This window comes from Myotis daubentonii, chromosome 9 (assembly GCF_963259705.1).
Source record: "Myotis daubentonii chromosome 9, mMyoDau2.1, whole genome shotgun sequence".
Classification (NCBI taxonomy): domain Eukaryota; kingdom Metazoa; phylum Chordata; class Mammalia; order Chiroptera; family Vespertilionidae; genus Myotis; species Myotis daubentonii.
The window spans coordinates 33,256,141-33,283,122 of NC_081848.1; the positions used below are offsets into that span (position 1 = coordinate 33,256,141).

The 26,982-nt window shown below is 38.3% G+C and overlaps 1 protein-coding gene across 11 annotated transcripts in view; it reads left to right on the forward strand.

The window, feature by feature from the left end:
* Positions 1-26,982, forward strand: part of DLG2 (discs large MAGUK scaffold protein 2) — an 884,334-nt gene that overhangs the window by 417,214 nt on the left and 440,138 nt on the right. The gene's annotated exons all lie outside the window — the stretch shown is intronic.

A 26,982-nucleotide genomic window follows, 5' to 3' on the forward strand; every position in this document is an offset into this window, starting at 1 on the left:
TTGAATTATTCATTCATTGCTTCTAGGTAATTTGACTAATCTAAGTTATGAAGCAAGCTATATCTGAGTAAAAATCTTTTTAAAAATACTGCTATCACACACTTTCCCCAAACAACCTTTTCAATATTTATCTCTATATCTATTTTGTGCCTTTTTATTAACTTATACTCCTCTTAAATTGTTTTTTCTAATAATTTCTATCTTATTTTATTATTTTTCCTAATTGTAAAATAATAATATTTGTAGAAAAGTTATAAAATAACAAAAACATGAAGAACAATTAATAAAAATTACTCTTACCACATAAAAATAATCATTATTAATATTTGTTATATTTTATTTTTTTCTTTATAAGTTTATAAAAATTGGATCATATTACATATAGTGGGGGTTTTCTTTTTTAACATAATTTGAGCATTTTCTCATGTTCTTAAATAGTTTTCAAAAATATTTTTAGTAGCTGTATAATACAGAGGAACCATAACTTACTTAACTGCATTCCTACTGATGGACATTTAGTTGTTTCTAGGATTTTTTATTACAGGTAATGCTTGTAGAATCTTTCTGACCCCCATCTCTTGATTATATATTTCTTTAAGATAAATGCCTTTATCCTCACTGCCTAATCAGCACCTCCATTGGTTGCCTTATAAGCATCATACATTTAACATTTCTAAAAACAAAATCTGATGTTTGTCCCCAACCTTTCCTCCCATAGGAAAATGTTCATAATCAAGAGAAAAATTAACCAGCAGAAACAAAGCAAGAAATGACAGAGATGATAAAACTGGTAGACAAGAATAAAGGCTATTAAAAATATGGTTTATCTCACACAAAAATAGGGAAAGACATGTAAATGAAAAGGAGAGAAATGAAATAAACTCACTTTAAATACTGAGTAATGAAAATATGGTATCTGAAGTGAAAATTATCATCACAAGAGATACTGCAGAAGAAAAAATTGTGAACTTTAAAGCATAGCAATAGAACCTGTTCAGATGAAACAGAGAGTAAAAAGACTATAAAAGAAATTCTAGTAACTTCTGGCACCAGTAAAAGCAGACTTTGAATTATCAAATAGTCATAATTTTTAACATTTGTTGAAAAGTATAATCATACTGGTCTGAGAGTCTCAACCAAGCCCAAAGTCATAATGAAGAGAGGGACATGATAAAAATAGGTTTCTTGTCAGAACTAATGCAAGCCAGTAGAGAACAGAGCAATATATTTAAACTACAGGAGGGCTGACACCAGAGTTTGTGGCCTGAGCAACAGCAGAGAAGCTGTTATTACTAAAAAAGGGAAGACTAAAATTGGGGACAAATATCAAGAATTTGTTTTTGAACATGTTAAATGTATGGTGTCTACATAAACAAATTGAAAGAAAAAAACCACATGGTCATATCAATTGATGCAGAAAAAGCATTTGACAAAATTCAACACCCATTTTTGATAAAAACTCTCAGCAAGGTGGGAGTAGAAGGATCATACCTCAACATAATAAAAGCCATATATGACAGGCCCACAGCCAACATCATACTCAACGGACAAAAACTAACACCATTTCCCCTAAGAACAGGAACAAGACAGGGATGCCCCCTCTCACCACTCCTGTTCAACATAGTACTGGAAGTGTTAGCCATTGCAATTCGGCAAGAAGAAGAAATAAAAGGCATCCAAATTGGAAAAGAGGAAGTAAAACTGTCCTTATTTGCAGACGACATGATATTATACATACAAAACCCTAGAGATTCCATCAAAAAGCTACTAGACTTAATACATGAATTTGGCAATGTAGCAGGATACAAAATTAACCCCAAGAAATCTGAGGCATTTCTATACACCAATAGTGAACTTTCAGAAAGAGAGATTATAAAAACAATCCCGTTTACCATTGCACCAAAAAAATTAAGCTACCTAGGAATAAACTTAACTAAAGAGGTAAAAGACCTCTACTCAGAAAACTACAGGACGTTGAAAAAAGACATAGAGGAAGACATAAACAGATGGAAGAACATACCGTGTTCATGGATTGGTAGAATCAACATCATTAAAATGTCCATACTACCCAAAGCAATCTATAAATTCAACGCACTTCCCATTAAAATACCAACAGCATACTTCAGAGATCTAGAACGAACTTTCCAAAAATTCATCTGGAATAAAAGAAGACCCCGAATAGCTGCAGCAATCCTGAAAAAGAACAAAGTAGGTGGGATCTCAATACCAGATATCAAGTTGTATTACAAAGCCACTGTTCTCAAAACTGCCTGGTACTGGCACAAGAATAGGCATATAGATCAATGGAATAGAATAGAGAGCCCAGAAATCGGCCCGAACCAATATGCTCAATTAATATTTGACAAAGGAGGCAAGAACATACAATGGAGCCAAGATAGTCTCTTCAATAAATGGTGTTGGGAAAATTGGACAGATATATGCAAGAAAATGAAACTAGACCACCAACTTACACCATATACAAAAATAAACTCAAAATGGATAAAGGACTTAAATGTACGACAGGATACCATAAAAATTCTAGAAGAATCCAAAGGCAAGAAAATTTCAGACATATGCCGAAGCAATTTCTTCACTGATACAGCTCCTAGGGCACTTGAAACTAAAGAAAAAATGAACAAATGGGACTACATCAAAATAAAAAGCTTCTGCACAGCAAAAGAAACCATCAACAAAACAACGAGAAAACCCACTGTGTGGGAAAACATATTTGCCAATGACATATCTGATAAGGGCCTAATCTCCAAAATTTATAGGGAACTCATACAACTTAACAAAAGGAAGATAAACAATCCAATCAAAAAATGGGCAAAGGACCTAAATAGACACCTTTCAAAAGAGGACATTCAGAAAGCCAAGAGACATATGAAAACATGCTCAAAGTCACTAATCATCCGAGAGATGCAAATCAAAACAGCAATGAGGTACCATCTCACACCTGTCAGACTGGCTATCATCAACAAATCAACAAACGACAAGTGCTGGAGAGGTTGTGGAGAAAAAGGAACACTTGTGCACTGCTGGTGGGAATGCAGACTGGTGCAGCCACTATGGAAGACAGTATGGAGTTTCCTTAAAAAACTGAAAATGGAACTCCCATTTGACCCTGTGATCCCACTTCTAGGAATATATCCCAAGAAACCAGAAACACCAATCAGAAAGGATATATGCACCCCTATGTTCATAGCAGCACAATTCACCATAGCTAAGATCTGGAAACAGCCTAAGTGCCCATCAGTAGATGAATGGATTAGAAAACTGTGGTACATCTACACGATGGAATACTATGCTGCTCTAAAAAGGAAGGAACTCTTACCATTTGCAACGTCATGGATGGAACTGGAGAGCATTATGCTAAGTGAAATAAGCCAGTCAATAAAGGAAAAATACCACATGATCTCACTCATTCATGGACAATAGAGACCATTATAAACTTTTGAACAATAATAGATACAGAGGCAGAGCTGCCTCAAACAGATTGTCAAGCTGCAGCGGGAAGGCCGGGGAGGGTTGGAGGGCAGGAGGTAGTGGGGTAAGAGATCAACTAAAGGACTTGTATGCATGCATATAAGCATAACCAATGGACATAGGACACTGGGTGATAGGGGAGGCTAGGGGACTGTCTAGGGCGGGGGGATAAAATGGATACATATGTAATACCCTTTGTAATACTTTAAGCAATAAAAAAAAAAAGAATAAAAAAAAATGTATGGTGTCTATAAGGCAGCGATTTTCAGTTGTTGTGCTGCAGCAGGCATACTGCTGTGCCCTGATAATTTTTAAAACATGCAATACCTGACAATTTAGTCAGGGGCACTGACCTCTTTTCCCTTAGATCAGTGGTTCTCAACCTTCCTAATGCCGCGACCCTTTAATACAGTTCCTCATGTTGGGGTGACACCCAATTTCTTTGTTACAAATTGAACATAATTAAAGCATAGTGATTAATTACAAAAACAATATGTAATTATATATGTGTTTTCCTATGGTCTTAGGCGACCCCTGTGAAAGGGTCGTTCGACCCCCAAAGGGGTCGCGATCCACAGGTTGAGAACCACTGCCTTAGATTGTCAAATAGAAAAGTGACAGCTGCCAACACAACAATAGCCATCCAGTATGAATGAACCAAATTTATAGCTATTATTTTTTGTCATAACAGAAAAACATAATATATTTTTTGGTGTGCTGCAGAACTTTAGTAATTAGTTTATGTGTGCCATCAGATGAAAAGGGTTGAAAATCACGTGAGATGCTGATTAGGCAGTTGGGATCAAGTAATTAGCAAAGCTGATCTCAACAAAGTCAGACTGGCTCCAGGATCCATATTGTTGGCCATGGTATTAAAGGTCACACAGCTGGTACATAACAGGAACAGGATTCAAACTAACTCCAAAGTCTGGCTCTTTTTGCTGCAACGCATAGGGTAGCATTATTAGCTTTTGAGATTTCTCAAATCTTCTCTGTGCTTTAAATTAGTCTTTGGTTTTTTGGAGGTTTTGGCCCATACCAATAAAACTAAAGTTTTCTATCATTGCCTCTTCGCAGCAACACTTGCAGCCTATTCAGGGTAGGCCATCACCTTTTCCCAGGAAGAAGGGAGGCTTCCAGGTGCAGTTTCAGGCAAGTGTTCAGTCCTTAATGCCTTATGAACATCTTAAATGCTCAGTGAAAGAACTTAGCAGTCCCTGCCAGTGTAAGTGCCTCTGGGGAAACATGTAAATATCAACCCTCATCCTAGATGTTTTTAAATTATGTTGACCTTGAAGTAGAACAGTGTAAGTCTTCTCCTCATGGAGACTGCATCCTAATGGAAGTACTGTCAACTGATCCACTGGAGCCCCATATTTTGTTTTATGTTCTTTTTCCCCTCCCCTAATCTTCTTCTAAAGCCTCATTTATCATCTTGAGACAGGGGATAAAAGCAGAGTGAAACAGCTGAAATAAATGTGATAGCCAGAGATTTCAAAGCCAATTACGTGAGGCCTTGCTGTGAATTTGTAATAGTATTAGTAAGCCCTTATAGCTGTCTAGTACTGAACAGATGCTTTTGTTTCTCATTTAGTTCCTATGAGATCATACAAAATGAGCAGAGAAATGTTGTTAGGCCCATTTCACAAATTGGGAATTTGAGCTGATAGTTCATAATTTCCCCTGCAACCTGTAGAAAGTAAGTGGCAAATCCAGAAGCAAGATAGCATCTTGGTTAAGAGCAGCGATGTTGGAGTATGATAACTCTGGGTTCACCACATACTTGCTGTTTGACTTTAGATGAGTTATGTAACCTCTCTGCACCCGTTTCATTATCTGTGCCTATACCATAGGTTATTATTCAGATTAAATGAAATAATTGATGTAAAACACTTGGAAAAGTGCTGGGCACAAAATAAACTGCATTCAGATTAGTTATTATTACTATTATTATTATTAGCCTTGATTTCTAATCCAGGGCATTATGGTGATTATAGGACTGGTTGCAGTTGTGGGGATGATGGAAGGAGATTAGAAAGTGAATGAAGGGGAAAGTATGCCTCCAGTTTGCCTAATAAAACATAGACTTATGCTATATTCACACTGCATCATAGGGTAGATTTGGAGACTTTATGTTGATTTAGTAATGTTTCCTTTATATCTTAATGTCTTATATTGATCCTAATAAGTAAGGCTCTATTTAAAATCAAGCCTACCTATAAAAGTGACATTTTTTTAAAAGGCCTATGTGTTAAAGAAAATTATTTTTAATTTAAAAATTCTAAAATTAACAATTCCAGAATGTTAAGTAAACAAAAATATTACCTTCCCCAATATTCAGACAACACGGGTATCATAAAACTTTATAAATGAATGCAGTGTTTACTTTTGCATACCTTCATGTTTGAGCACAGAAATCAAGTATATACACATAGCCATCCCTAGAGTGATGCCACCCAGTTCTCAGGGGGAGCATTAATTCTATGGCTTCACTATATAACATTAGACTGGACAGTTGCGCAAGGTTTCACATACACTGTAGATCCAAGTCTATATAATGCTGAGTGGAGCTCTAAGAAGGGTAGGCTAAATTTAAAATCATGAGAACTAAGGGGAGCTATGTAAGAGTTGTGATCAAGTATAGAATTCAAGAATGTGGTCACCTGGCTAAGGTAGAACCTTCCCCAGAACCACTGTGTTCTGTAGCCTAGAGAGAAATACTTGGTTAAATTCTTCTTACAAAAGTTAATTATATATATAAATGCATATTTATAAATACATAAATATGTGTAAATAAATAATACTAAATACATAATAGATCATATTACATATAAACAGATATAAAAATAATATTACTGCTTTACATTTTCCCACTTCGTATCCTTCAGTGAAATATTGCATCGTGAATGTTGGAGTCAAAGAGACCTACATTCAAATCACGTTCAAATTTGACCACTACCTCATCAGTGTCACCTTATTCTCTCTGTGCCTCAGTTTTCTTTTTTTTAAAAACTGTGATAACCACTATTGAAAGTTTATTGCTGTGAAGATTAAAGGTGATGATGTATGTGACCAAATAGTGACTGAGAAATTTAGGGATCCTCTGTTATTGAAACTTACATTCAACCACTTCTCTTTCCTACCCCACTGCCCAAAAATATCTAGTTACAGAGCTCAGGCAAGTCATGTAGATTTCACAGAATATTTCATGTGAACAAAATAGAAGATTACAGGATGACTTTAAGCTCTATGTTCTGCATTCCACCCTGCTGGCGCTGAGGTGTCCTGAACTGACATTGAGGATTTTTATTGAATTTATTGGGGTGACATTGGTTAAAACCATACAAGTTTCAAGTGTACAAAAATATTCATCTGCATGCTGCATTGTGCGCTCACCACCCAAAGTCAAGTCTTTTTCTGCCACCATGTATATCCCTTTTGCCCTTTCCACCTTCCCCCACTCTCCTTTCCCTCTGCATCCCACCCTGCTGGCACCACAATATCTGAAACTGACATCAAAGTTCTTGACACAAACCTATGGAGTCAGCTAGCTCTTTGATGTTTTGACCATCACTTTTCACTATATCTGCATTTCATTATGACCCTCATGCAGTTTTGTTGCCTGATATCCATGTTAACTGTGATCACAATGTATCGTTCTAGCATTTCTCCCCGAATCTCACTGAATCTACATGAGCTTTGTCACATATAGTAGATGAAAGGTTCCTCTCTATTGGTAATCTTCTAAAATATCTCTTCATCTTGTATCTTTATTCTAGTCTTTCATTTAATAGCAGCTCTCACTTCCATTGGGCATCCTGGTCCAATTGGGATTACCAACAAAAGCAGTCCTCTCTGATCCTAGAGATAGGCCAGGAATCCTCTCCTCGCATGGACTTCAGTGTCAATCATTGCATCCCTGTGGGTAATTTGTGCTCTTACTCAACTGCTGGAAATACTTTGGCCAACAATGTACAGGAAGATATCTCCTATTTAAAACTCCTCAGAGCATGAACAATAGGGACATAGGTATAATTATCTCCAAAATGTGTTTCGTAGCTAGGAAGAGGAGTATTGGGAGGCACTGTCAGAATAGTCAGGTGAATGGGGAAGTACAATTAATATTGGCTGAATTCTGCCAATGCCAAGCACTCTAATAAATCATTAGTATCCTTTTGTTGTTCTGTTAATTTTTATAATATTCCTGTCATGTCCATTAAAATTGAATGGTACTGAAAATCAGAAAGATTAAGTAACTCATCTAAATATGCATAGCTAATAGGTAGTAGTTGGGATTCAAACTTGGTCTGTGTTTTACTAAAATGTGTTACTACCTAAGGAATTGAATGTCTATAAAATTCCTAAAGTATGCATACTATACTTAATGGCCCCAAGAGTTTATTTTGTCCATTTAAATGGAAGCTCTGCTATAATTGGGTTCGTATGTTGTACATTGTCATATTTTCAGACATATCTTCACTTCTTCCCTTAATGCCTCCAATCTCCAACCAACTTAACCAGATAACTAACTAGCTTCACCCACCATCCTGCCTGCTCTTCAACATCCTCCACAAAACATATCTATCGTCATTTTCACATGTTCAGAGCCTATATTTTTCATAGTCCAGCTCCAGTGATACCTCTCCATAAGATTCTCCCTAAATCTCCCTACAGGATGTCATTTCCTCTTCCTTTGAATTTCCAAGACAGTCTACTCTCTCTCTCCTTTTCCAAAACACAGTAATTTAGGGAAGAATCTGCATCTGGATCACATTTTTATCTTCCACATAGAAACAGTACATAAAAATAGTTATTTACTGAGCACTACCATATGGCAGTGCTTTGTTAAGGCTTTGCATAATGTATCTCATTTAATTTCATAGCAGTCCTATAAGGTAGATCTTAAGGTAAACCATTTTCTAGATAAGGCAGCCAAGATTCAGATAACTCAAGTGATTTTCTGGAGTCACACAGCTAAGTATGTAGAACAGTATTTAAACACAGTTCCTATAGCCTGAAAGCTCATGTTCATTGTCTCTCTATATGTTTTAAAATTGTGTGAATTATGTTAAATGAAGACATAGATCCATTGGTAAAAACTAGTATAGTTGCTGTAAATCTTTATTTTCATCATTTCTATAATATGATTTTAGCTATCACATAATTTCCCTGAAGTAGACTAAACATTAACTGGAATCTTCTTAGTAAATGAATATATTATCTAATAAGAGAGAAATGTGTAAATCGACCGTCACTTCACTACATCTCACAGCCAATCAGAAGCAAGTATACAAATTAACCAGACAAATATGGCAGCAGCCCTGCCCCTCCTCCCCCCCCCCCCCCCCGCCACTCAGGGCCTCTGGGCAGTGTACCTCCTCAGGGGCTCCCTGCCATGCTCTAGACCTGTCAACTGTCCTTGCAGCCTCCTTGTGGCCCAGCCCCCAGCCTCAGAGGCAACCCTCTAGTGCCTGAGGTCATAGCTCCCAATATCTGGAATCTCCCTCTATCCCACCCCTGCCCTGCTGCTCTGATTAACAAAATCCTAGCATTGGAGCAGCCAAGCAGATATGTACAGGAGCTCCTTCAGTGCACAGTTAGCGCACCCCCAGAGCCCCAGGCCAGCCAAGGGGTGATGGTGGCGGCCGTGGTGGCAGCAGCAGACGGCTCAGCTTTGTTTTGAATAGATGAAAGAGGCCACCTACACAGTAACCCAAATTATCAGATCTCCCTCCTCCCTATCTTGCCAAATCAAGAGGGGAGGGGTGATGGGCGTGGAGGGAGGGTGGGCAGGCAGGAGGCAGAGGGTGGAGGAGGAAGAGGATGAGGAAGGGGGCCAGTTGCATCCCACTTTCACAATGGGAAAGTGAAACGCACTAGCGCACCCAACCTCTCCAGTCTTCCCTGCCTCTGCCACCACTGCACTGCACTGGCTGCCGGAGCGAGCCCTCCGTGTGCCAGCAGCCAGGGAAAGGAAGGCCTATTCTTGCATGAATCTTCGTGCATCGGGCTTCTAGTATTTTCATAACTGAAAACATTTGCAATCCTGACCAATTTAAATAGCCAACGTGGTGATGACAGTTAACCATCTCCATAGTCATAAGCAATTATAATGCTGCATTGTCACTCTTATAACACCTTGTTAGTACCTATGCATCACAGAGAAATATGCGTTGCTCATTATTAAAGAAAAAATAGCCCTAAAATTGGAAAACATATTTTCTATCTCTTAGTTGAGAATCTGTAGATCTTTGGGCTGAATTCAAAAAGATCCAATACAAATCAATAATTTTTAAATGCAAGAAAATACAATTAAGAAAATTAAAATTATTTTGCCAAAACTGGTTTGGCTCAGTGGATAGAGCGTCGGCCTGCGAACTGAAGGGTCCCAGGTTCGATTCCGGTCAAGGGCATGTATCTGGGTTGTGGGCACATCCCCAGTAGGGGATGTGCAGGAGGCAGCTGATCGATGTTTCTCTCTCATCGATGTTTCTAACTCTCTATCTCTCTCCCTTCCTCTCTGTAAAAAATCAATAAAAAATATATAAAAAAAAAGAAAAAGAAAATTAAAATTATTTATAATTCAGAGGAAGCATTGTTAACTTTTCATTGGCTTTTCCAAATACATATAGACATACAGATATGCTTCTTGCAAAATTGGCATCATACTGCATGTGCAGTTTATGGCTTTTTATCCCTCAGTTTATATGATGAACAATCTTTAATGTCATTTAAAAGTCATTTTTAAAACATGTAATATTGAGATAAAATAAAAATTTCATGTAGACATATTTCCCAGAAATGGTATTTAGCAAATTCCCTGGCATATGCTTCCAAACTCTTTTTTTCTTAATACCGCTTGCATAAAATTGGGATAGTATTTTATATTTTTTTAATTTACCAAACTGCATATATACTATTAAACTCTATATATACTATTTAACCTGCTGTCTTCACTTAATAATATGTTGTGAATATTTTTCCATGTCATCAACTCTCCCACAACAATGTCTTTCATTCCTACATGTCTGTTCAATACTGATGAGAATTTTTTTCAGTGTTTTGCTTTTATAAACTATGTGACAATTGCATTCTATGCACACTTGTACTCAGTTTTGTAGGACAGATTCCTGGAAGAGGAATTTCTGGGTTATAGGCTCAGCATTTTATACCACTGATGTATGAAGAGGGTCTTAGCAGCTAGTAGAGAAAAGGTAGATGGTTCTCTGTGTACTGACCTGGAAGAATATCTAATATACAATGTAAAATTTTAAAAAAAGCAATAGCATGATTTTGTCATCATATCAGGAAATTATCTCTTAAGAATAAATTCACATCCACAAAAGAAAGGAGACATGGGTATATAAAACAGGTGACTGATGGCCACATTTCCTGTTTAAATACTGTGGTAGTCATGATATCTACTGAGCACCTGTCAGGCTATTTAAGCATCATTTCATCTAATATTCATAATGTTCTAAGAGGTACGCACTATCCCTGCTCACAGGGGACGAAACTGAGTCATAGAGGTAAACACATTGCCCAAGATCACATGGTTTATAAGTGATGGCCCAGAACTTGAATCTAGATGGTCAGACTCACAACTTACTCTCTTTATTCTATTCTTTACTACCTTTAAAATAGGAGGTATAATTGCCAAGATGAACATGAAATATAGTTCATAACCCTTGAGGGAAAGTATATGCTAGAAAAAAAGTTTAAAAAAAAGCATAATAGTTGCACACTCAGGCTTTGCAGCCAGACAACCTAGGTTCAAAGCCCAGCCCTACCATTAAGTCAGCTATGTGAAGAGGAGCAAGGAAGTGCTAAGCCTTGCAGACAATGGTATTACATACATATATATGTTAGGATTAATTAGAGGATTACATGATATATAATACTTAGAACATACGTAACACAGGGCCTAGCTCATAGTAAATTAACAACATATGTGTTAGTAATTATTATTAATTATTATTATTATTATTATTATTATTATTTAAAATACATAGGAGTACAAAATCAAGTGGCAATCATGAAGAATATTCAGAAAGCTTTATGGAGAAAGTAGGAGTGAGACCTTGCTAGAAACAAGGAACAACTTAGACAGACAGACATTCACAGAAACTTCCTAAAATATAGGGTTGGAAGAAAGAACCAATATATCTAGATTTTGAAAGGATGTGACCCATTCACTCCAGGGAATGTATGACCTTAGTCTATTCTCTGTCTGAAATCCCAGTAGAAGGGCAAGGAGTCCTCTCCCAGGAGAGCAAGGCAGTGCTACAGCAATCTCCTCTTGTTCTGATGGATGGCTCACCCTTCCTTCTGGCCACCAGGCAATCTTCATAACCACCTGCAATAACTGTCCTAGAGGAGTAAGTAGTAATAACTGCATGAAATAGAGGATAATGTGCCATTTGGATAAAGCCACCTCATCCTTCCTGTTGACATGCAGAGAATTCTATTTGAACATTATTTTCCCTTCTAGGGAGCTGCTATTATACTTAAGCTGGGCTCTTTTTGAGGTAAAGGCATAATGGTTTTCTCCCTTATAGAGTCGGTATTATTCTTTAAAAATTGGCATACAGGAGACTATAGTTGAATTACCATTTTTCATTCTATTTTAGGAGGTATGATTTGATTAAACATATTCAAAAATTCTTATGTAGGTGTGAATGCTAAAAGTAAGAGCCTATCAGATGTGGAAACCTTTAGTTTAGATGTTATAGATATAAATAATCTTGGAGCCTCTGAGGAATGAAAATGATTACTGTAGAGGTAGAGTTTCTGTTCTATAATGTTACCATGATAAACAGAAAGAAACCCTGGGGTGTTGTTAAGCTTTGGATCTTCTTTTGGGGGTCTTTTTAATGTTTCCCATATTTTTCTATCATTCAAACCCTTCTCTTTTGTTGTTTCCAAAATTTTCTCAAAAGGAATGGCCTTCCTTTTTTCTCTAGACCATCTTTGAATAGTATTAGCTGAGAATATTGAAATGTAGGTAGTTACTCCACAGATCAAATCAAAGCATACTAGTGGAATGGTCAGCTCACCTTAAACCCAGAAGGACCAGGACTTGAAAGCCCAGGGTATGTAAAGGGTGTCCCAAAATTCAGGCAAGAAGTAATTTTGATAGAAAACACAGGTTTATAATTAAAAACTGTAAATTTTTTATTGATTCATAAAGTATACAGTATAGGATTATGTACAGAATAGTATACATAAAATCTGGATTATCATGTCGCTATAGCGAGCACCATTAACTGTTATTGCCTGAGCAGCTGCATTTTCGAAGAAGAATGGTCAGATGATGCCTCCAGCCCAAAATCGACACCAAACAGTGAATGTTGTGGATTCATTTATTTCTCAACAATCACTCGTGGATTTTCTGAACCCCAAATGTGACAATTTTGTCAATTAGCCAAGCCATCAAGATGAAAATGGACCTCATCGAACTTCAGCCACATTTATGTAAAACGGTCATGGAAAATTTCAACAAAAGAGTACATATGTGCCAGCAAATCTGTGGAGGCCATTTACCTTATATTCTCTTCCATACATAACCTTATACTGTAAACTTTATGAATCAATAAAAAATTTACAATTTTTAATTATAAACCTGTGCTTTCTATCAAAATTACTTCTTGCGTTAATTTTGGGACATGCTTTACTTGACCCAAATGATGCCCATCCAGAAGCTAGGCAGTGACCAATGACGTGGTTTATTCAAAAAGATGAGTTAGATCTGTCAAATTCTCTCTTAGGAAATTTTAATTGAAAAGCAGGCCAAGTGAGAAAATTATCAATGATAAGTGAAGCTAATAGATCATGACATGAAGGAGGCCAGAGCCCTCTGATGTTATTAGGAAGCATAAACTAAGAGGTAGAGAGTAGATATGTCATTTACAAATTAGCGGATGAATAAAGGGATGGGTGGAAAGAAGTGGCACAAAGAGAAAATATATTACCTTGATGGGAAAACTCTAATGATCCAGCTCATTCGATCTCACTCTTCCTGACCTCTGATGGTGCAGCTTTTTCTGAGTTCCCATGCACATATGTCCTGTTACCTGGAGTAGCTTGAAAAGTCTGTTCCTTGCAATAACATTTTCTTGCATTCAGAATGTTTTCTCAATGAGCAGAGGGAACATTTTAATGTATTCACTACTATATGCCTAGTGCCTCTCTCTGGGCCTGGTACAGAGTAGGCCTTTGGTAAATATTTGTGAAATGACTATACCAATGGACAGCCAAAATGATTGAACTCCTTTAACTGCACTCAGTGGGAAGGCCACCCACCTCCATGGTTTCCATCACCTGTGGATATTAGAGTTGTACTGGCAACCTGCCTACCTTTTTCACATCTGTCTTCTACTCAAGCTTTTCATAAACTTCCTAAATGGGCATGGTTTCAGATTTCTCTTTAACTTTGCAGGTTTTCTCTTCCTAGAAAGCCCTCTTTTACCCACCCAGACTCTGCACTGGCAACCCTATTCTCCACTGTGTTTCCTTTTACATCTCCTTAGTTCAGTCTCTTTCCCAAACAGTAAGAATATTAGATGCTTTCACACCTCCCACTGTTCCCATATGTAATTTCATACTCCATTTTATTCAAGGTTATAAAATAAAGTATCTTCCTGAATCATTAAGATGTTTATGAATATTGACTTTAATGGATATAGTTTACACTCTATACTTTGTCTATTTGTTGGACATTTTGATTGTTTCGCTTTGATGTGTTCTATTTTGCTCTTATAGCAAACCATAATGACTTTCTCTCCATGGAAACCTTTGCCCACATTCTTCATTTTCTCCTTAGGATTGCACACTAGCGGTAGAATTACTGAACCAAAGAGCAGAATTACTTCTAAAACTCCTGAACCATATTGCCAAATTGTTTTCTTGAAATGTTGTAAAGGGGGTTTTACACTCCATAAACCAGCAATTTTGAGTGTCCATCTTACTACACCACAACTACATTGTGACTTACCAATTTTAAAAAATTAATATTATTTTAACAGGCAAAGGAGGTATATTATTTATTTTACATTCCTTGTATTCCTAGTGAGATGAAACATTTATATTGTGTGTCTGCATGTCATTTGTATTTGCTCTTTTTTTTGTTGGTTGCTAACAGCCTTTGTCTACTTTCTATTGAAAATTTATGGTTTTGTATATTGAATTACAAGAGCATCTTTGAAAGATTGATAAATATATTTGAGCAGATGTTTCCCCAGCTTGTTGCTTGTTTATGAGGTTATTTCGGTGGTTTTAAATTTTTATGCAATCAAATCTCTCATCTTTTATTTGATTTCATTTTTGCTTAAAAATATATTTTCCATCAAAATACTAGATAACTACCAACCTGCTTTTTAGATAGATTTATATCATATCCTATGAGTTCAGTTTAAACAAAAACACAAAAACTTTACAATTAGGTTTACAAAAATATGAGTTTAAACACTATGATAGGGCATATTGAACCTTCCTTAAATAAATCTAATCCATGTCTCAAAGGTCTTGATGTGGCCATAATCCTGACCTTATGCATGTTGGGTAATATTTGTTGGAACATCTTTCAGAATGCCATAAAATACTGCTATAGCTGGACACACCCAATACAGTCATCCCTACCTTGGAAATAAACCTGCTACAATCATCATTACTAAGGTCATTGACTTTTGACCTTCAATTTCTTATTCCATGTCACCAGCATGACAGGGCCCAATTCTGTTGAAACCCAAACATTCTTTGAGAAAATAAAGCGCCTTAATAATTCACAACTTTCCAGATGACTTTATGTGGTGCAGCTCTCACTCATTTTTCTCCTCAATAAGCAAACAGCAAAATATAATTGAGAATGATGTTTATATAGAAGAAATGGTAAATCAATTCTAATTTCTATTTTAAAGAGTAAATATTTATAGATGATGATGCATAGACTATCATTAATAACAAATTACTTATGGCTCAACAATTTGATCTCCACACCTGTGAGCCATACAAGAAAGCAAATCATTGTGAAGGTGCAGGCACAAATTAGAGGTGAGAGTTAGGGATGACACCTTGTTAGAGGTAATGATAATAACCGAGAACTTCAGAGAAAGTGAGCATCAACCCCCATGGATATGCTAGAGCAGTGATGGCGAACCTTTTGAGCTCGGCGTGTCAGCATTTTGAAAAACCCTAACTTAACTCTGGTGCCATGTCACATATAGAAATTTTTGATATTTGCAACCATAGTAAAACAAAAATTTATATTTTTGATATTTATTTTATATATTTAAATGCCATTTAACAAAGAAAAATCAACCATAAAATGAGTTCACATGTCACCTCTGACACGCGTGTCGAAGGTTCACCGTCACTGTGCTAGAGGATCAATTACCTTTACAACATGAGCAGCAAAAGTATGTCTTTAGAAAATACCATTATGCAGTGTCTTTTTTGATACTAAAAACCAGTTTGTTACTTACTTTGTTCAACCCTCTTTTTTTTTTATTGCTTAAAGTATTACAAAGAGTATTACATATGTCTCCTTTTTTTTTCCCCTGCCCTTGACAATCCCCTGGCCTCCCCTACCCCTCAGTGTCTTATGTCCATTGGTTATGCTTATATGCATGCATACTGTTCAACCCTCTTGTAGAGAATCTGAATTACATCAGAGTATGAATTTGTTAAAGCAGGGATGGGGAATGTCTGGCCCAATGTAAGGCCCTAGAAACCATTTGGTCTGGCATTGCCAAGGAATTAGAGGTGAGTTAATTAAATGTGTGACTAAATATAGCAGGCTAATTTTTAGGTTGATAATTTTGTATGGCCTGAGAATGATGTTATAATTATCCAAATGGCCTTTACCAGAAGAAAGGTTCCCCACCCCTGTGTTAAAGTCTGATTGGGGAACTACATTCTCAGAGGCTATGCATCCCTGTGAGTGGGAGTGCCGAGAGTAAAAACAATGCCATTGGGTGAGCTCACAGTGCGTGCCAAGCAGTAAGCTGGGTGCTTTACAAGCGTTTTCCCCATTCCTCACAGCCACCTTGAGGCCAGTATTACTATCTCCCCTTTACAGATGTGGCTGCTGAGGCTCAGAGAAGTGAAGAAGTAGCAGATCACATGGGGTAGAATTTGGAAGAGCCAGAATCCAAGCTTAGCTCTGTTTCTTTGTAGTCACCTCATAGTTTTATAACAATACTAGAGGCCCAGTGCCCACGAAGTCGTGGGTGAGTAGCTCGCTTCTGCTTGCCTCAGCTGCCGCCCTGCCCATCCCTGCTCACAGCTCGCTGCCCTGCCCTCTGCCATTGGTAGCCCTCTGCCACTCATAGCTCTCTGCTGCTAGTATTTTGCGCCCTGCCCGCCATGAGAGCTGCTGCTGGTTTGGTCGTGATGGCATTACGGCGTGATGGCCATGGGTCTTTTATATAAGAGATTACAGTTTACAACTTTGCTGGCTGGTAGCACTAAATGTGGAAGCTAAGTTTGGGAAAAGTTAAGTGAGTATGGTGCAAATAGGCATCTACTCCAACGACCCTAGTGGAAGTCCTTGGGGGCCCAATCTGGTGGTGCTTAGATTTAAGGGAATGCATGGGTTTCTTACAAATCATCTAGAGCAGGGGTGGGCAAACTTTTTGACTCAAGGGCCACAATGGGTTCTTAAACTGGACCGGAGGGCCAGAACAAAAGCATGGATGGAGTGTTTGTGTGAACTAATATAAATTCAAAGTAAACATCATTACATAAAAGGGTACGGTCTTTTTTTTTTTTTAGTTTTATTCATTTCAAACGGGCTGGATCCGGCCCCTTGGGTCGTAGTTTGCCCACGGCTGATCTAGAGGAATACATTCCTCAGATTTCCCTGCTTCTTACTTTTAAACTTTTAATAGCTCCTTCGTCAAATGACTAACATTTTTCTGCTTAAAGCTCAGTGTAAGAGAAGTCAGCCTCTTGCTTAATCCTTATCATTACAGTGTCAGATGCTGAGCCACCAGGTTTACAACCAGTCCTGTATTCTCTTTTATCCCCTGGTTACTTCCCAAAATTCTGCCCTTAACACCTATTTTCTCAGGCCTGGAATTCAGTCTTCTTATGCTTACTTCTCCACATCCATGGCCAAACAACCCCCAGTGTATTATGTATGAAGAGGAGCATGAGGCACTCTTATAAAATTAAAACCCTTTTCTTCTGAATTATGTCAGGCAATATACTAGATGCTTAGGGATCCAAGCTCTTGCCTCCAAGGTGCATCATTAATATAGTTTGGTTCTATGTCCTGCTTATATGGGAACACGAGGCTAGCTGTGCCCTCCCTATTTGGGGCAGCCAAGGAAGGCCACAGAAGGATGAGGTTGGAGAACCTGAGCGGTTTACAGGCTTATCTGGATCAGTCTATAAGACAGAGAAATTTTTGTTTGAAGGCATACAAATATATAACCCAAATCCTTCCTATTGCAATTTTAGGTTCTCTATTTTAGTTCTAGCTCTGCAAAAGAGAATAAAAAGTACTGCAAAAAATTTTTTCTGTTACTACTCTATTTTCTATGGTAGTGCTTCATTCATACCTTCTTGTATTCAGGAAAGCTATGGGGAAATAAAGATTAATGAGATTCAGTCCTGATCCTCTATGAGCTAAGAGTCTAGAAAGGAAAGAGCCCTGTGAACCAGACGTGACAGTACATTAGGTTAGGGTCCTGAGGGCTTGGAGAGCTGTCCCTTTAGTGGAGGGACTCAAAGTGTGAGTCACTTTAAAGAAAAACCCAATAAAGTGTGAGTCACTCTTACTGTTACCTCTAAGAGAAGGGAGTTATATTCCTTTGACCTTGTATCTGCAGGTTCTGTGCAGATGAGTGTGTACAATCACCATCATTGTCATTATCATCATTGTGTGATACATCATTATCTCTGGTACAGGGGTGGGACTAAGGTGAGGTAAGTGAGGTCAGCACAGCAGACACAAAATTTAAGGGGATATCAATAAACTCAATAATTAAAATAATATGTTAATGCAATTTTTTGGATAATAGAATTAATATAAAATATTAGAATTGTATAGACAGGGTCTCAGGTATTATGGGATTACATAGGGGTCCAAGGTTTCATCTTTTTTCTTTGAGTGGCATGGTCTAGTTGAAATGATCTGAAAGAGACAGTAAAAACAATCCAAGTGCCTGTTTTATTTTCATGCAATTGATTGCAAGCACGAGATCAGACCTAAACTCCTATAAAGGAATGGGGTAGGAGATAGTGGTTTATTATTATTATACTAGAAGCCCGTTGCACAAAAATTTTTGCACTGGCGGGGTGCACGGGGTCCCTCAGCCCAACCTGTGCCCTCTCACAGTCTGAGACCCCTTGGGAGATAACCACCTGCTGGCTTAAGCCCACTCCCCTGGTGGCAGATGGCACCCTCTGATCCCGCGGTGCCTGCCCCGTCTCCCCCGGTCGAACACAGCAGGCCCAGACCCCGTGCTGGGGTGGACAGTGGCTGGGGATCGTGCTGCTGCCTGCCCACCCCCCCCCCCCCCCGCCCCGGGCCACACATGGCAGGCCCGGGTCCCGCCCTGGGGCAGGCAACAGCTTGGAATCTCTCTGCCGCCCGCCCAGGGCAGCGCGGCGCAGCAAGATCTGCCTGCAGCATGCAGATTTAACGGCCATCTTTGTTGGGTTAATTTGCATACTCTTCTGACTGGCTAATGAGTGTAGCAAAGGTATGGTCAATTAGCATATTTGGCTTTTATTAATATAGATAGCTAATGTCCTATGCGAACCAGCAGAGAAATTCCATAGCAAGAGCCATAACAATACCCTTAAATAATGAATACAGACTAGTATTCTAAATTCAAGGAACCTCTAGACACGTTAGCAACAAAATTTGGAAGAGCTTCACTCTGGTGCTCTATAAATAGTGAACACAGCCACAGATTCCCTCTGCATGTCTGTGTCTTTCCCTGATTCTACCAGCTGATAATTCATTTTTCTTCCCCTTCATTCACATTCCATAGGAAAATCCATTTAGTCTAGCTTCTTTTTTAAACTTAATTTAAAAAAAATTTTTTTTGGAGCCCTGTTATCCATACCGGTCATGTTTGCAGAGTCAGAGGCCCAATCCTAGTCTAAGAACATTGGCTAGGAGAAGACTGAGTTGGGTTGGAGTCAAGTTGGGAAAATGACAAGGGACAGTTTCAGGCAAGGTAGTTTTTTGTAGATTAGGATTAGATGAAGCACCTCCCTCTAATACACCAGCATTATCGACTAGCAATTGAAAATGCCAAGGAAACAAAATAGCAAGTGCTAATGGAGTTCAGAGAAGAGACATCACCAGGGCCAGGCTGTGCTAATTCTATGCTACAAGAGCCTGTAATTATAAACCCATAGATATGCAAATATATGCAGATGGATCAGCATTGGAGACTACAAAGCCATTTATCTCTGGCCCCTGATAAGTGGACAACAAGGTAAATGATTGTTTATAAATTCACTTAGAGATTCTACTAGAATCTCTATTTTTCCTCTCTTCTGGAGGCATCCACAGAATGAAGAGAGACAGTAGGTACCTTAGATTGGATTTCCATATTCATTACCTTCTGACCTAGGCGACTCTGGAGGTTTATAATAGGATAAACAGGCCTTTTCAGGTTTGACTGGCTGATTTACACTGCCGGAAATCATTTCACTTCTTTACTAAGTAAATGGGAAGTGATGGAGGCATCTGTTTCTGCCACCCAGATCCCAGTGACAGCTCATAAACTGGCATTACTTTTCTGTCTCTCAGAGAGGTCACAGATAATAAAACTGCAGGGAAATACTAAGAATGCTGAGTGCTGGCTCTAGGCCTTCTGGAACTCAGGGCTGAGAAGTCTTTGAGGAGCCCCATGCCCATGGGTGACTTTCACAGGAACTGGGGACAAGAGTCACAATGGCCAGACTTGCACATACAGGAAGCCTATTTCCTGAGCTTGAGTGAACCATGCACAGCAAACTGTCAGTTCTAATTATAAACACTGGGATCTCTATTTTGTATAGTCTGTAAAAACTATTGATGGCCTAAAAATGTAAACCAACGTAAGAGATTCAAAATAACTAAGGGCTTCCTTTTTAATTTCTTTCAATGGAGAATGGTAAAAATAAAAATTAAAAATAAATTTTTACCCTGGCTGGTTTTGCTCAGTGATTAGAGTGTCAGCCGGTGGACTGAAGGGTCCTGGGTTTGATTTCATTCAAGGGTACATGCCTGGGTTGGGGGGCTCAATCCCCAGGACGGGGCGTGTGGGAGATAGCCAATCAATGATTCTCATCATTGATGTCTCTCTCTCTCACTTTCTCTCTCTCTATCTTTCTTCCTCTCTGAAATCAATAAAAATATATTGAAATAAATGAATAAAATGTTTATTCATTCAAAGAAACATTGCTCAGGTATCAAATATGTTCCATTTCCTCTGTTCAGACGGTAGCTTGCTATAGTACTTCTGGATGTTGTACTGTGGCCTATATAGTACATAATATAAGCTAGAATTCTAGGACTGTAATGAAGTTAGCAGACAGACATCTTCAAATCTGAACCCTGCTTTATACCACTTGAAAAGAGATTCTCACTGACATTTTTATTTTATTAAATTTATTGAGGTGACATTGGTTAATAAAATTCTATAGGTTCCAAGTGTACATTTCTATATATTGCATTGTGTGCTCACCACCCAAAGTCAAATCTCCTTTCGTCACCATATATTTGATCCCTTTTACCCTTTTCTACCTCCTTCCATCCCTCTTTCCTCTGGTAAGGATTATACTGTTGTCTGTGTCTATGAGGGATTTTTTTTTTTATATCGTTGTCTTTTTTGTTAATGTGTTGCTTTCAGTTTTATGTCCCACATAGGAGTGAAATCATATGGTTCTTGACTTAGTTTGCTTACCATGATATTCTCAAGACCCATTCATGTTGTCACAAAAGTCAGTATTTTGTCTTTTCTCATGGCTGGGTAGTATTCCATTGTATATATGCACCACATCTACCCTATCCAATCATCTACTGAAGGTTATTTCTATGTATTGACCATTGTAAATAATGCTGCAATGTACATAGTGGATACAGATATCTTTATGAATAAATGTTTTCAAATTTTTCAGGTAGAGGGATTGCTGGTTTATATGGTTATTCTATGCTTCATTTTTGAGGAACCTCCCAACTGTTTTTTGTGGTGGCTGCACCAAATCATATTTTCACCAGCAGTGTATGAGAGTTTTCACCACAATCCCTCCAACACTTGTTATTGTCTTGTTGATAACAGCCATTCTAACAGGTGTGAGGTAGTATCTCACTTTGGCTTTGATTTGCATTTCCCAAATAGCTAGTGAAGTTGGGCATCTTTTTAAATATCTGTTGGTCATTTGTATGTCTTCTTAGGAGAAATGTATGTTTAGGTCCTTAGAATTGTTTGTTTTTTGTTGTATAAGTTCTTTTTATATTTTATATTTTGAATATTAACACTTTATTGGAAGTGTTGTTTGCAAATATCTTCTTCCAGTACGTTGCTTGCCTTTTCTTTGTGGATGGTTTCTTTGCTGTGCAGAAGCTTTTTAGTTTGATATAGTTCCTTTCATTTATTTTTGCTTTTACGTCCCTTGCTTTTGAGGTCAAATTTATAAAATTCTCTCTAAGGCCAAGGTCCATAAGTTTAGTACCAATGTTTTCTTTTATGTATTTTATTGTTTCGGGTCTTATATTTAGGACTTTGATCCATTTTGAGTTAATTTTTGTGTATAGTGATAAACAGTCTAGTTTCATTCTTTTATATGTGGCTTTCCAATTTTCCCAGCACCATTTATTGAAGAGGCTTTCTTTTTCTTTCATTATATGTTTTTGGCTCCTTCATCAAAAAATTATTTGCTCACGTATATGTGGGTTTATTTCTGGGCTATCGCTTCTGCTCCATTGGTCTGTTTGTTGTTTTCTCTGCCAATATCATCCTGTTTTGGTTATTGTCACTGACATTTTCAATTTAGTTGTTTGGTTGCAAGAGAACATTGTCATTATTGCAAAAAGATTTAGTCAAATTTGTTGAGCAGTTATTTTAATGTTTTTTTTTAATTTACCCATCTTCTGAGATATCAAGTGTTCTCTCAAAATAAAAAATAAAAAATAAAAGAAACTGGATTTGATATATCTACTCTTTAGCCAGTGACTGTACAAAAAAATGTAAATAAAAAGGGAAGGAATGAAATATAAAAATGAGCCTGCAATATCAGTAGCTATATCTCTGCATTGATAAGGCAATGAATCATGAGTATTAATGCTTAGGCAAGGAATCAATCCACTATAAAACAATTCTGGAAGTGACTGTAGGCAAAGAAATAAGGGCCTCTTTCTAAAATCTAATGTATTTAAGCGTCTTCCAAATAACAAGTCTACTAAACTCATGAGTCATAAAATAATATTACACCCATAAAATGGTTCCAAAAGACATAGGTAAAAGTCTTAAAAGTTCAACAGTGTGCAATGTATAGGGCTTCATTTTTATTGTCTTGAATTTATTGTAGTGTTTACAGGGAAGCTGATTTTCCTTTGATTTAGTTGAGTACAATACAAGTGGGGATTTTTTCCTCCTAAGATATGTATTAGCCAGCTTTGATTCTGATAATTTGTCTCAAAATATACTGCTACTGAGGTAAACGGACTAGGGGAAAATTGCTAACATAATTTTCTTGGTCTGTCGAGTCAACATCAGACTAAGAAAATTGAATCAGCCCTCCTCGGCAGAAAGTACAATGTTATTGAAATGACATCATCCTGAAAATGTTTTATGGCTTAAAAGAAATCATCAGTTCCTTTATTCTTAGACCCTGTGCTGGCAGTTTAGATCAGCTACCATTTTATATATCTAATGTTTTAAAATAAAGATACAGTGATTTCTCTAAACAGTCATAGACTTAAAACTTATAGTCAGAAAAAAATATTCTTTCTATTTGTTCTATGTATACAGAAGGTGTTAGATGAACCTCCAGCATAATTAAATGTATTGCCCCCTTAGCAAAGGCCTTAATATAGTTATTTCTTTTAAAAAATATATATTTTTGTTGATATCAGAGAGGAAGAGAGAGGGAAAGATAGAAACATCAATAATGAGAGTGAATCGTCCATCAGTTGCCTAATGCATGCCCCCTACTGGGGATCATTGATCTTACATTTTGTAGAAGTATATTTGTTAATATTTGGTCCTGTTTCTATACCAAAAAAATTACACTGGCTTAAACAGGGTAGCTTATTTTTATCCTGCATAAAAGAGATCCAGATGTAGATAATCCAGTGGTAGTGTGTGTCACTCCCTCTTCAGTGACACAGGCTCTGACATTATGCTCCACTAGTGATATTGTTTGCCTGCATCCTCAAGGTTGCATCCCCAAGATGACCACTAAAGCTCCAGCCACCACATAAAGATTCCAGGTCAGTAGAGGGAAGAAGTAGGAGAGAACAAAACTGCAGGGGTCCCTTTAAGCAGTCAGCTCAAGAATCTCACAAAACCCTTCTGCTCAAATCACAGTGGGCTGAATATCTTCACAGGCCACATCGATCTACAAAGGAGGCTGAGAAACAAAGTCTTTACTACAGGAAAAGTGACAAGGGGAAACTTGGGTTTCTATTATTAAGAAGAGAAGAGCACATGGATATTTAGAAGGCAATCCAGCCATTTCTACCACAGCAGCTATACCTCAGAGTGGACAAACTGGAAAATGATATCAGGTCCTCTTGTGATAACCTACCCAGAGTAATTCCCATAGAGCTTGTACATGCCTCCTCATTTTTATTTGATTGATATTTATGCAGCTCATTAATACAAAGCCCCTGTCGAGCTGCATTTTTGTGTAGACATGCATATTTTAGGTGCAGAAAAGACTGTCATCTCTGAAGGTGACTTTCTTTATCTGATCAGCATGTGGGTCTTTCTGTCTCCAAGACCATGAGAAATGTGTGCACATCTTCGTAAAGATGCACCTATCAACAAATCAAAACAGACTCCCCCAAAATAAAATAAAAATAGTATCTAATCTGTTTTGACTGATATATTTCAGTAGCTGATACAGAAATTTACAAATGTGCTAGGTTTACCTGAAGGTGGCGTAGTTATCTTAAAATATATGCCAACTTCCCTAAAGTAAGAACAATTTTGGTTATCTCATTGAAGGAACCTTAAAAACCATTATTAGACACTGGGATAGAACAAGCTGACTGTATTGTAAAGTACCTTATTATAATATTAGTAAGATGATTATTCTGGAGGACAGATAGGCCTCTGAATGTCTCCTGTTCATCCTCAGCCCCTTTATGGTATAAACAGATCAAGACATCTCTTTCTGTGTGGTGGAAAAGTCTGTGTTAGGGAAGAATCCAATTCTCTATACAGTGTGTCTGCATGACTGGCTCACAATCTATAATAATAAAAGCATAATATGCTAATTAGACCAGACAGACGAACAACCTTCTGGACAGCCTTCTAGATGTCCTTCTGGATGACCTTCTGGATTAAGCCAGGGCTGCAAGGGCCGAGGCAAGCCGCCACGGCTGTGGGGGCCGATTCCCTTGCACGAATTTCGTGTATCAGGCCTCTAGTCTTACCTAATAATAGACAAACATGGTAATTGACCATACCTTCGCTACACCTCCCATTGGCTAATCAGCATGATATGCAAATTAACTGCCAACAAAGATGGTGGTTAATTTGCATACTAGGTTCCAAGCAGTGGAGCGAAGTCTGATGGCCCAGGGCCGGAGCAGCGAGGCCTCACACCCTGGCACCAGGCAGAGCAGCGAGGCCTCATGGCCTCTGGATCGGTGGAGCAGTGAGGCCTCACAACCCTGGGATTGGTGGAGCAGCGAGGCCACATGGCCCCGGGGCTGGCAGAGCAGCGAGGCATCATGGCCCTGGGGCAAAGCGGAGCAGTGAGTCATCCCAGCCCTGGGGCTGGCAGAGCAGTGAGGCATCAAGGTCCTGGGGCCAAATGGAGTAGCAAGGCCACGGGGCCCCAGTGCCAGGCAGAGCAGCAAGGCCACAGGGCCCCGGTGCCAGGTGGAGCATAGAGGCCTCATGGCCCCGGGGCCTCCCAAGCAGCGAAGCCTGACAACTCCGGGGCGGCTCCGGCCGGAGCCCAACCAGAGCAAAGACCTGAGTCCCGGGTGTGGGAGGAAAACCGGTGCCAGCAGCCAAGGGAAGGGAAGGCCTACTGCACGAATCTCTCCGTGCAAAATGCCTCTAGTAATATTACAAATGAGGTAAAGTTCACCTTTAATACTTTGCTTATTCTCTTTTCCTCCCTGCTCTCCCTCCTCAATCAGTGCAGGAAGCATTAGTTGAGTACCTATTATACATTAGGGGCGATGTTGGGGGCTGGAGCTACAAAAACATGGACTGTGACCTCACTGAGTTTGCCACATACATTTCCTGTACCTCTCAGGCACTTGGCCACTACTTGCTGCCTCTGGTGTCGTGTGGGCCAACAGGTGCTCTCAGTCCTGTGTCCTAATCTGCCCCTTACCTTCCCAGTCAAGCTTACCTTCCTGCAGCTGTGGCCCAGTCTGCTAGATAGCTCTCGCACTTAAATTTATATCTTTCAGTTCTTACCTTAAAGGATATTAGTAGCAATTTCAGGTATGTTAAAAGTGTGGGGAAGAGATGGGATTTTTTTCTTTATAGTACATGGATCTCTGACCAAATATTATAGGTAAAAATTATCTGATTATACTATGTATGATTATAAGTAATAACTATTAAAATGTTTCTATTTTAGATAATGTTTCAGTATCCCTAGATTAATTCATTTAATAGACATTTTACTAAAATGAGTATCCTATGCATAGAAAACTCCCTGAGATCAATTGTTGGGGGAGGGGGGATGATCTATAAATAAATATTTAGAGGAAACACCCAGATCATACAAGCTATTAGATTCCTAAGTAAGGCCAACAACCACCCCCACAATATTTGCGAAGTATGTGAAAAGTTGTATGCATGTTTTTATTTATGCAGGCATTCAATAAATATTTACGCAAGGTGTACTCTGTCCCAGACTCTATTTTAGTGGCTAACAAAACAAATGAAGTCTCTGTCCTTACAAAATCCATGGTGTAGTGACAGTGGCAATAATAAATTAAACAAACCAAACCAACAAGAAAGATTATTCCATGCTGAGAAAAAAATACGAAGTGAAATATGTGCTGCGAAAAAGAACAGGATGTCTTGGCCACAATGATCAAGGAGTGAACATCTCTATGAAGTGCACATTTAAGATGAGATTAAAGTTTACAAAGAAGCCATGTATATGTGATACTTTCAACAATAAAGACAATAAATAAACAAACAAACAAATAAATAAATAGACATGTCAGAGCATCCCAAGGTGTGGCATTTCAGACTGGATTATCCAAAAAGGCATGGCATTTGCAGGTTGATTTTGACACTACTGAGGTATCTGGCGTGTAAATGTTAGTCATGCCACATGTGAGCCAAA